Source organism: Bufo bufo, chromosome 3, assembly GCF_905171765.1.
Source record: "Bufo bufo chromosome 3, aBufBuf1.1, whole genome shotgun sequence".
Classification (NCBI taxonomy): Eukaryota; Metazoa; Chordata; class Amphibia; order Anura; family Bufonidae; genus Bufo; species Bufo bufo.
Genome location: NC_053391.1, coordinates 137,936,742 through 137,947,837, shown reverse-complemented (window position 1 = coordinate 137,947,837; position 11,096 = coordinate 137,936,742).

The following is an 11,096-nucleotide window of genomic DNA, read 5'->3' as shown; positions in this document are numbered from 1 at the left end:
ACACATGGAAACAAAAACGGACAACGGAACAACGGATCCCCAATTTGCGGACCGCAAAAAAAAACTTTTATGTGCATGAGGCCTTCCTGTCTAAAAGTAAGACAGCGTAAACATAGACAGGCTTAACCCCTTGTCAACATGTGATGTACTAGTATGTCACAGCAAGAAGTGACTTTCCACAAATTGACATACTAGTACGTCTTGATGATCGGGGCCCGGCTGTGACTAACAGCCAGGACACTGCTTAATCCTCCCGCATGACTGTAAATGCTGATGTCGGCAACTTGGCCCCTTATATACTATGATCAACTCTGACCATGGCATATACGATATTTACAGATGGAGGGGTCTCCCTCTGTCTCTCCATCAGCCCCCTGCGCTGCAGTGACAGGAGGCCAATGGCAACCCCAGGCCACACAAAGGGCTTGGGGTCTGCTATGTGCGGAAGCCTGTGAGACACAGCCCCCAGACTGTTTCAATGTAGTACAATGCCGGGATCAGACCCTGAAATGTTGAAGTCCTTTTACTGGGAGAAAAATAAAAATTAAATACAAAAGTGTTTTATAAAAATAAAAGTTTACCTAAAAAAGTGACCCTTTCCCTTCATGAACTGATTTTTAATAAAAATGAAAAATTTTTATAAAAACAAATGTATTAGATATTGTCGCATCCATAACGAGCGGCTCTATAAAAATAAGACCTACCTCCTAATGTGAATACCATAAAAAAAATATAAAAACTGAAAAAACAGCCATTTTTTGGTTACCTTGCCCCAAAAATGTAATATTGGATGATCAAAAAATCATATGTACCCAAAAATGGTACCAATAAAAACGTAAACTCTTCCCGCAAAAACGAGCCCCAACGATCGGCAGAAAAAAAAAAATGAAATTGGAAACACAAAAACATGATATTTTCTTTTTTTTAAATGCTTTATTATGTAAATCTGAAACAAAAAATAAAATGGACATATTTGGTATTGACATGTCCATAACGACCTGCCCAATAACAATAACCTATCCTGTCAGGTGATCGCTGTAAAAAAAACAAAAAATAAAAATGGTGCCAGAACAGCCATTTTTTTGTTACCTTGCCCCACAAAAAAAGTAAATTTGCATGAGCAAAAATCATATCTCGTAGTTTCCAAAATTGGGCTACTTTTTGGGAGTTTCTACTTTAGGGTGCATCAGGGGGTCTTTAAATGCGACATGGTAACTTAACCACCTCCCGATCGCCTAACGCAGGGATGCGTCCTGCGGGCGGCCGGGTTATTCCTCCTGGACGCATCGGCGCGTCATATCTCGAGACGCGAGATTTCCTGTGAACAGCCTGCCAGCGGTGATCACCTGGTCCTCTGGTGGTCCCTTTTGTTTGGATCGACCACCAGAGGACACAGGCAGCTCTGTAAGTAGCACCAAGCACCACACTACACTACACCCCCCCTGTCAATTATTAACCCCTTATTAACCCCTGATCACCCCATATAGACTCCCTGATCACCCCCCTGTCATTGATCACCCCCCTGTAAGGCTCCATTCAGATGTCCGTATGTGTTTTGCGGATCCGCAAAACACGGACACCGGCAATGTGCTTTCCGCATTTTGCGGATACGCACATTGCCAGAACTATATAGAAAATGCCTTTTCTTGTCCGCAATTGCGGACAAGAATAGGACATGTTCTATATTTTTGCGGAACGGAAGTGCGGACCCGGAAGTGCAGATCCGCAATTCCGGATCCAAGCGGGACAAAGTCTGTCCCCATAGAAATGAATGGGTCCGCAATTCCGTTCCGCAAAATGCGGAACAGAATTGCGGACGTGTGAATGGGGCCTAAGGGTCCCTTATCACCGCCAGTTAGTTAGCCACTTGTTAGGTAGTTAGCGCCCAGCCCACCGCAGTCACTGATTAGTCGCTGATTAGCGTCATCGCTGTCGCTAATCAGCACTAGTACTATATAGTATCTGTAAGTGATCAAGACTGATCACAATCAGATCTATATCAGTACATTAGGGTCACAGTGTTCGCCCGATCAGGCCTGATCTTGTGCGCACACTTGCGTTCAGTCCGCCCCACCACAGTGACAGAAATGTTTTTTTTCTGATCACTGCAAAAACACAGTAAAATCGCTGCGGCGCTATAAAGATCACTTTTGAGCTTTTTGGATCTTATTTTTTTTTGCAGAGATTTTTTAATCCACATAGATCGATGCGAATGAAGAAATCTGTGCCGTTCATATGTGCCCATATGCTCAATATAAGGCCTCATGCACATGAACCATGCCGTTTTTTTGCGGTCCGCAAACTGCGGATTCGCAAAAAACGGAAGGCGCCCGTGTTAACTTCCGCAATTTACGGAACGGGCTCCGGCAATATAAATGCCTATTCTTGTCCGCAAAGCACGGACAAGAATAGGACATGTTATATTTTTTTAGCGGGGCCGCGGAACGGAGCCACGGATGCGAACAGCACATGGAGTGCTGTCCGCATCTTTTGCGGCCCCATTGAAATGAATGGGTCCGCATCCGAGCCGCCAAAACGGCGGCTCGGATGCAGACCCAAACAACGGTCGTGTGCATGAGGCCTAAGGAGAATAGCAGAAACTCCTAATGCTGGCCATACATGTAATGATTGCGGAGACCCTCAAATGCCAGGGCAGTACAAACACCCCACAAATGACCCAATTTTGGACACCCCAAGGTATTCCGCTGAGGGGCATATTGAGTCCATGAAAGATTGAACTTTTTGTCACAAGTTAGCGGAAAGGGAGACTTTGTGAGAAAAAAAAATAAAAAATCAATTTCTGCTAACTTGTGCCAAAAAAAAAAATCTTCTATGAACTCGCCATGCCCCTCACGGAATACCTTGGGGTGTCTTCTTTCCAAAATGGGGTCACATGTGTGGGGTATTTATACTGCCCTGGCATTTTAGGGGACCTAAAGCGTGAGAAGAAGTCTGGAATCCAAATGCCTAAAAATGCCCTCCTAAAAGGTACTCGTTGGACTTTCGGCCCCTTTGCGCATCTTGGCTGCAAAAAAGTGTCACACGTGGTATTGCCGTACTCAGGAGAAGTAGGGCAATGTGTTTTGGGGTGTCTTTTTACATATACCCATGCTGGGTGAGAGAAATATCTCTGTAAATTGACAACTTTGTATAAAAAAATGGGAAAATAGATATTTCTCTCACCCAGCATGGTATATGTAAAAATCCACCCCAAAACAAATTGCCCTACTTCTTCTGAGTACGGCGATATCACATGTGTGACACTTTTTTGCAGCCTAGGTGCGCAAAGGGGCCCAAATTCCAATGAGTACTTTTAGGATTTCACAGGGCATTTTTTACGCATTTGGATTCCAAACTACTTCTCACGCTTTAGGGCCCCTAAAATACCAGGGCAGTATAAATACCCCGCAAGTGACTCCGTTTTGGAAAGAAGACACCCCAAGGTATTTCGTGAGAGGCATGGCGAGTTCATCTAAAATAAAAAATTTTGTCACAAGTTAGTGGAATATGAGACTTTGTAAGAGAAAAAAAAAATACATTTTCCGCTAACTTGTGCCAAAAAAATATATATTCTAGGAACTCGCCATGCCCCTCACGGAATACCTTGGGGTGTCTTCTTTCCAAAATGGGGTCACTTGTGGGGTATTTATACTGCCCTGGTATTTTAGGGGCCCTAAAGCGTGAGAAGTAGTTTGGAATCCAAATGCGTAAAAAATGTCCTGTGAAATCCTAAGGCCCCTTTCACACGGGCGAGTATTCCGCGCGGATGCGATGCGTGAGGTGAACGCATTGCACCCGCACTGAATATCGACCCATTCATTTCTATGGGGCTGTTCACATGAGCGGTGATTTTCACGCATCACTTGTGCGTTGCGTGAAAATCGCAGCATGCTCTATATTCCGTGCTTTTCACGCAACGCAGGCCCCATAGAAGTGAATGGGACTGCGTGAAAATCGCAAGCATCCGCAAGCAAGTGTGGATGCGGTGCGATTTTCACGCACGGTTGCTAGGAGACAATCGGGATGGAGACCTGATCATTATTATTTTCCCTTATAACATGGTTATAAGGGAAAATAATAGCATTCTGAATACAGAATGCATAGTAAAACAGCGCTGGAGGGGTTAAAAAATAAGAAAAAATAATTTAACTCACCTTAGTCCACTTGATCGCGGCCCGGCATCTCCTTCTGTCTCCTTTGCTGAACAGGACCTGTGGTGAGCATTAATTACAGGTAAAGGACCTTTGGTGATGTCACTCCGGTCATTACATGATCCATCACATGATCTTTTACCATGGTGATTGATCATGTGATGACCGGAGTGACGTCACCAAAGGTCCTTTACCTGTAATTAATGCTCACCACAGGTCCTGTTCTGCAAAGGAGACAGAAGGAGATGCCGGGCCGCGATCAAGTGGACTAATGTGAGTTAAATTATTTTTTCTTTTTTTTTAACCCCTCCAGCGCTGTTTTACTATGCAGTCTGTATTCAGAATGCTATTATTTTCCCTTATAACTATGTTATAAGGGGAAATAATACAATCTACAGCACACCGATCCCAAGCCCAAACTTCTGTGAAGAAGTTCGAGTTTGGGTACCAAACATGCGCGATTTTTCTCACGCGAGTGCAAAACGCATTAGAATGTTTTGCACTCGCGCGGAAAAATCGCGGGTGTTCCCGCAACGCACCCGCACATTTTCCCGCAACGCCCGTGTGAACCCAGCCTTAGGCCTCTTTCACACAAGCGTGACGGATTAGGTCCAAATGCGTTCAGTGAAACTCACACTATTTTGCAAGCACGTTCAGTCAGTTTTGTCTGCGATTGCGTTCAGTTGTTCAGTTTTTTCCACGCGGGTGCAATGCGTTTTGATGCGTTTTTCACGCGCGTGATAAAAAACTGAATGTTTACAAACAACATCTCTTAGCAACCATCAGTGAAAAACGCATCGCACCCGCACTTGCTTGCGGATGCAATGCGTTTTTCACGCAGCCCCATTCACTTCTATGGGGCCAGGGCTGCGTGAAAAACGCAGAATATAGAACATGCCACGATTTTCACGCAACGCAGAACTGATGCGTGAAAAACAACGCTCATGTACACAGACCCATTGAAATGAATGGGTCAGGATTCAGTGCGGGTGCTACGCGTTCATGTCACGCATTGCACCTGCGCGGAAATCACGCTCGTGTGAAAGGGACCTTAGGAACACCCGCGATTTTTCCGCTCGAGTGCAAAACATTGTAATCACCATGGTAAAAGATCATGTGACGTACCATGTGATAACCGGAGTGACGTCATCCCAGGTCCTTGAACTATAGTTAATGCTCACCACAGGTCCTATACAGTAAAAGAGACAGACGGAGATGCCGGCTACGCGAGCAAGTGGATTAAGGTGAGTTAAATTATTTTTTTAACCCCTCCAGTGCTGTTTTACTATGCATTCTGTATTCAGAATGCTATTATTTTCCCTTATAACCATGTTATAAGGGAAAATAATAATGATCGGGTCTCCATCCCGATCGTCTCCTAGCAACCGTGCGTGAAAATCGCACCGCATCCGCACTTGCTTGCGGATGCTTGCGATTTTCACGCAACCCCATTCATTTCTATGGGGCCTGCGTTACGTGAAAAACGCACAAAGAGGAGCATGCTGCGATTTTCACGCAACGCAAAAGTGATGCGTGAAAATCACCGCTCGTGTGCACAGCCCCATAGAAATGAATGGGTCGGTATTCAGTGCGGGTGCAATGCGTTCACCTCCCGCATCGCATCCGCGCGGAATACTCGCTCATGTGAAAGGGGCCTTAGGCTTTACAGGGTTGCTCACAATTTAGCCCCGCCCCAAAATGCCAGAACAGTAAACACACCCCACAAATGACCCTATTTCGAAAAGTAGAGACCCCAAGGTATTCACTGAGGGGCATAGTGAGTCCGTGGGAGATTTTTATTTTTTTTGCCAGAAGTTAGCAGAAATGGAAACTTTATTTTTTATTTATTTTTTCTCAGAAAGTGTCATTTTCCGCTAACTTCCGCTAAAATTAAATTATACATGAACTCACCATGCCCCTCCGCGAATACTTTGGGGTGTCTTCTTTCTAAAGTGGGGTCATTTGGGGGGTATTTATACTATCCTGGCATTCTAGCACCTCAAGAAACATGACAGCTGCTTCAAAATGTGGAAATTCACATTTTTGTACCATAGTTTGTAAACGCTATAACTTTTGCGCAAACCAATAAATATACACTTATTGGATTTTTTTTTTATCAAAGACATGTAGCACAATAAATTCTGACACAAACTTGGATAGAAATGTAATTATATTTGAACAGTTTAACCAGAGAAAGTTAAAAATACACTTTTTTTTTTAGAAAATTGCAGCCTATTTTGATTAATATCGGAAAAACTAAAAATCTTAGCAGCAATCAAATACCACCAAAGCTGTATTTGTGAGAAGAAAAGGAGGTAAAATTCATTTGGGTGGTAAGTTGTATGACCGAGCAATAAACCGTGAAAGTAGTGAATTGTAAAAGTGGTCTGGTCATTAAGGGGGTTTAAGCTAGGGGGGCTGAGGTGGTTAAAATTATCCCAGCAACATCTGCTCTCGAAAATCCATATGTTGCTCCTTCCCTTCCGCGCCCTGCTGTGTGCCCATACAGCAGTGTACGACCATGTGGAATTAATAGGCTAGATAGGATATTTTCTTAGCGGTCACAGACGCTGCCCCCCAATGTGATTCTTTCTGTGCAGACTATAAGAGGCACAGCACACTGGTGTACATACGCTATAGCAGAACCAAGGGGGAGACGTACATTGTATCTATTGCACCTTGCTACACCAGGGCTTGCAACAGATTGTTGGTAGACTAGTCCCTGGTGCTTTCAATGGTATCAGATGATGGTGCATAAATGGATACACTCAAACTGGCATTTTAATTTGCAGTTACAATTATTGGCTATACTGCTAGGCTTTGATACTACACCTAAGGGAGCATTCACACGACCGTGTTTTTCTTCCACGCCCCTTCCGCGTCCGTTTCGCAATTTTTGCGGACAATGCACGGACCCATTCAATTCTATGGGTCCGCAAAAATTGCGGAATGCCTTTCATTGTCAACCATGTGCTGTCCGTTCCTTTTATTTCAGAACATGTCCTATACTTGGCCGCAAATTGCGGTCCGTGACCCCATAGAAAGTCATTGGGTCCGTAAAAAACGGATAGCACACGGAAATGCATCCGTATGTCATCCGTTTTTTGCGGACCCCTGGACTGAAAACATTATAGGAAACCCCATTTCAGTCACATGTGGCTGCACCAAGGACCAGGAAGAAGAGAAAGGAGGCTGCAAGAGAATTATGGCCATCATCAATGTTGAGAAGCTCATCAATCTTGTACAAGAACAGCTCCTATTATGGGACACCAGTTCCGAACTATACCATGACCGTGTCCGAAAAGATGCGGCATGGGAGAAACTAACAAAGGAGCTGCATCCCGAGGAGTGGGAGAAAGCAAGCAAGGTCCAGCAAAAGAACATGGGTATGTTTAGACCTGTGATGTTACCATGTGCACCCCAAAGTATGTGACAACACTAAGTGCACCACAAAGTATGTTACAACACCAAGTGCACCCCAAAGTATGTTAAAACACCAAGTGCACCCCAAAGTATGTTACAATGCCAAGTGCACCCCAAAGTATGTTACAACACCAAGTGCACCCCAAAGTATGTTACAACGCCAAGTGCACCCCAAAGTATGTTACAACACCAAGTGCACCCCAAAGTACGTGCTCCCCAAAGTATGATACGCCACCCCCCCGATGTACCGCAAAGTATGTGACGCGGGGGGTGTCACATACTTTGCGGTACATTGGGGGGCGTCACCGCAAAGTATATGACAACATCAAATGCACCCCAAAATATGTTACAACAGCAAGTGCACCCCAAAGTACGTGCCCCCCTAAGTTCACCTCCACAGGATGATACGCCCGTACCGCAAAGTATGTGATGCCTCCCAGTGCACCACAAAGTATATGACATCAAGTGCACCCCAAAGTATATGACAACATCAAGTGCACCCAAAGTATGTTACAACACCAAGTGCACCCCAAAGAATGTGACACCCCCTAATTCACTGCAAAAATAGAATCTAAATATATAATTATTTTTTTTTACAGTAAAAATAGCAAAGACAAGGTGGAACAGCACCTGTGATCAGTTTAGAAGGGAGTTGTCGGAAACTTCATGTAGCGGTGACGCGGGTGCAAAGAAACGTCCCTACATTTACACCAAGCAGCTGCGGTTCTTAGGAGATATCATGGAGTTGTGGCCGTAAGTAAATATATATTATTACATTTTTATTTTTAAAAGTGACGTACTCTTATTACATTGGTGGCGAACCTATGGCACGGTTGCCAGAGGCGGCACTCGGAGCCCTCTCTGTGTGCACCTGCACACTGGAAAAAGTCTATGGTGTACCAATATGACTTGTAATTTCCCTGCCATTCATCACCGAGGCCCTTGCTGGGTTATCTAGGCAACCTGTTAGCAGGGATGGGCAAAATGCGGCTCGTCAGCTGTAGCAAAATTACAACTCCCAGCATGCAAGCATGTGACCATGGCGGCCATTTTGAAGTCGGCCATTTTGAATCCAACTTTTGTTTTTTCAATAGGAAGAGGGTCATGTGACACATCAAACTTATTGGGAATTTCACAAGAAAAACAATGGTGTGCTTGGTTTTAACGTAACTTTATTCTTTCATGAGTTATTTACAAGTTTCTGACCACTTATAAAATGTGTTCAATGTGCTGCCCATTGTGTGTCACGGTGTGTATGTGAGCAACAAGAGTATACACAGTAAAAAGAGCTACTGACCGGACCCAAACTAGGGAGGATAAAGGGTGACCCCTGTCAGACCCTCAAAGCTCTCCCTATGCTGCTAAAGCACATGCCCGGATCCAAATGGCGGAACGAGGCATGCCCGCGTACCTAAGACTGATGACCACTGTAACCCCTACAATAGTGGAAGGGGCACGGCCACCGGTGCCCTCCTCAGTATATGGACGGAACCGTGGCCACCTCAGATCCAGTCAGAAAATAACCAGGTACACAACAATGTCTGCACACTTAGCTGAAGGAGCTGCAGCCGCAGAGAAGACGGATCCAAGGACAGCTGGCAATATCCGGAGTGCTTGCTGCAGCAGAACACAGGTCCAGTGAACTGATAGCTACAAGTGAAGATACTCAAGCAAGAGCTACAACTGAAATGAGAAATATAATCCACGCCCTACAATAGGAGGAGGGGTGATTTAAAGGCAGGGAAATCAAACGCAGGAGGAACAGCTGGGAGGAAGGAAACAGAAAGTAAAGACTTCATCACAGGGGCAGAGAAACAGAGCAGTGAGAACTCCTCCAAGCTCTAGTAGTGACATCATCACAGGGGTGGAGAAACAGAGCTGTGAGAACGTCTCAAAGCTCTGGTAGTGACATTGTGTTGGATTGTCAATGCAACCCTCTTCTCCCACTCTTCACACACTGATAGCAACACCGCAGGAGAAATGCTAGCACAGGCTTCCAGTATCCATATAAAGCCAAAAAAGAAAGCCTCACTATGATGCCGTAGGGTAGGGAAAACGGGAAACCAATCATACAAACCTAAAAGTGTTGCTAAAAAACAACCATAGCATGCCCAATATATTCAAAAAATATATGCTTTATTTAATCACAAATGGATCATAATTGTACAGATATAAAAGATTACACAAAAAATGTTTTGGAAAAATCAGCAGAAAAACTGGATGCCGTAGTCCCCCGGCCGGTGTCTCAACAACCCACCAAAAAGATGGAACACATGTCAGGTGTATGTATGGTATGCATTGGAGTGATTCACAGATAAGTGGTATAAAGTACTAGCCACTAAAAATAGCTGTGATCATCCCTCCATTGCATAGCCGCTATGCGAGTGTACAGGTGTAGAACCCCTAGTAATACACAAATGGCAACAAGGAGTGAAGTAATATCTATCTGGAATACTCAAATAAATGCGTCTCCATACACCAAACCATCTAATGAAGGCTATAAATAAATGAATCCTTGAACTCTCACTGCTATCTGGCAAATTCTTCAGGGCCCTCTTCCATTGTGTATTTATTTTATTGTATTATCATATGGATGTTTTTATTGTGACTGAAGCAAAGTCTTTTAATTTAGGATTTAACAACTAATCTTTATTTGCCGTCTCTTGTTCCCTTATACGGAGTGCCCCTCATTTATCTACTACTATTTTTGTCTATCGTGCGGTCTGGGTGGACAGAGAGGTGAGCACCCTCATCTATTCGGTCTATAGGTTGAGTCGCTGGTCTATACTATAAATAAACCTCGCTTATAGGCACCTGATGGAAGAATCATAACATACCAAGAGACATGATGGAGGGCAGAGACAGCAGGCACAGGACAGGCTGGAAACCCCGACGCGCGTTTCGCCTCAGCTTCGTCCTCCTAATTTATTTATTTTTTTATTACAGCACTGTTGATAATCTGGAGGAGCAAACCGGGTCGGTAGATTCGGATGAGACCCAAATAGAGACGCCGAAATCACCGGATGACGCCACAACAAACCCACCAGAGATGTCACAGCAAATTCAGACATCAAGTGGTCCAGAGGAAACACCAGCAGAGATCCGTCCAGCACCAAGACGCTGGGGCCGGAATCCTCCTGTGCAAGCACCAACAGATAATCGTGCTGTCATAGATAGTCGAGTACTAGACTATCTAAATAGAAATCAATCAGAGAGCCCTGAGGAATTAATGCTCCGATCTCTGGCTCCATTCCTCTCTCGTGTGCCAGAAGTGCGTCGGCCCGTGTTTATGTCTACCATGAACACGATCCTTGATATCTTCTCATGGCCCCAAGACCCCGCAGAATTGGTACATATAATAGAGCAATACAAACGGAGAGTAATTGGAACACTATGGGTTCCAATAAGCACCCCTGGGCCTCGTCAATCTGTGTCCAGATGCCCTGTTACTTCCCTACCACTGTACAGCCATGATTGGCCAGCAGCTCTTATACTGGCCAGATAAACCAACGTGAACATGAA